Source organism: Rhagoletis pomonella, unplaced genomic scaffold (assembly GCF_013731165.1).
Source record: "Rhagoletis pomonella isolate Grant_MI unplaced genomic scaffold, Rhpom_1.0 Rhpom_scaffold_00014, whole genome shotgun sequence".
Lineage (NCBI taxonomy): Eukaryota > Metazoa > Arthropoda > Insecta > Diptera > Tephritidae > Rhagoletis > Rhagoletis pomonella.
The window spans coordinates 20,280,664-20,281,780 of NW_023458568.1; positions in this window are offsets into that span (position 1 = coordinate 20,280,664).

The following is a 1,117-nucleotide window of genomic DNA, read 5'->3' on the forward strand; positions in this document are numbered from 1 at the left end:
TTAAGTTATTCGTCATTTCCGGGAACAAATCTAGAATACCGACCGTTCAGCTATGCAAAAACGAAAAAAGCAGATCAATAGAACTTTTTATGCAAATTTCAACCATGCCAAAATGATTTGGCGCAATTAAAAAATGAAGAGGTTCTAGAAGGTTAAAGTTCAGTTCTTAGATACTTTAAATATTAATATCTTATGAACTTTATAATCGATTAAAAAGCTAATGACGTCACCATAAAGCTAATTAATTTGTTCTTCAGCTGATTTACATAATTTATAACTTTTTGTATTTTTAAACCAAAACCACTAAAAAGCGAACAAATATTATTTTTTCATGAAATAACCTTAATAACCTGCATAATTAATGGTAAAGAATTTTATATTATTTAGAAAGTACAAGTCATTATCTTTAATTCGATATTACATATTTTATCATGATCTACTTTTGGGTGTCAACAATTTAGTGATAATAAAAAATACAAATAAACCTCTTATACCTTCTTTTTTTTTACCTGCGCCGAATAAATTTGGTATCGTTGAAATCAGCGTAAAAAGTTCTATCAATCGGCATTTTTGGTTATTTTATAGCTAAACGGTCGCTATTCTACACTTGTTCAAGAAAATTACGCAAACGAAGGTGACGCCAACGAATATTTAGTATGAAGAATTTGTTTTACTACTAATACCACTAGAAACTATAGAGTAAGCAACATTCTGCACAAGTAAAGGAGCCGATTTTATGTGTGGGAGCGAGAAGACTGTTTTATTACAAAACCTTTATTTTATTGAATCATGGAATAAGGCCATAAATATTCAAAACTCAAACTCATACAAACCTTCTCATTTTCAATCTCAAACAACAAAAGTTGTGAACAATTTAATTGTTTTTATTTTCAATTTTATATGATTTTAAAATGCTTGCAAACGTCAGAAAAAATCATGGCCGACGAATTAAGAATGAATTAACCTTGTAATCAATACAATAATTTTTAGAAGGTTGCTTTACTTCTTATCCGTAAGCTATATGACGGAAAACGTGTTTCGTATTTTTTGTTGTACCAAATATGATTAAAATATTTAAAGGTAGTTTCACTTCTTCATATTCACCATTGCAACTAAA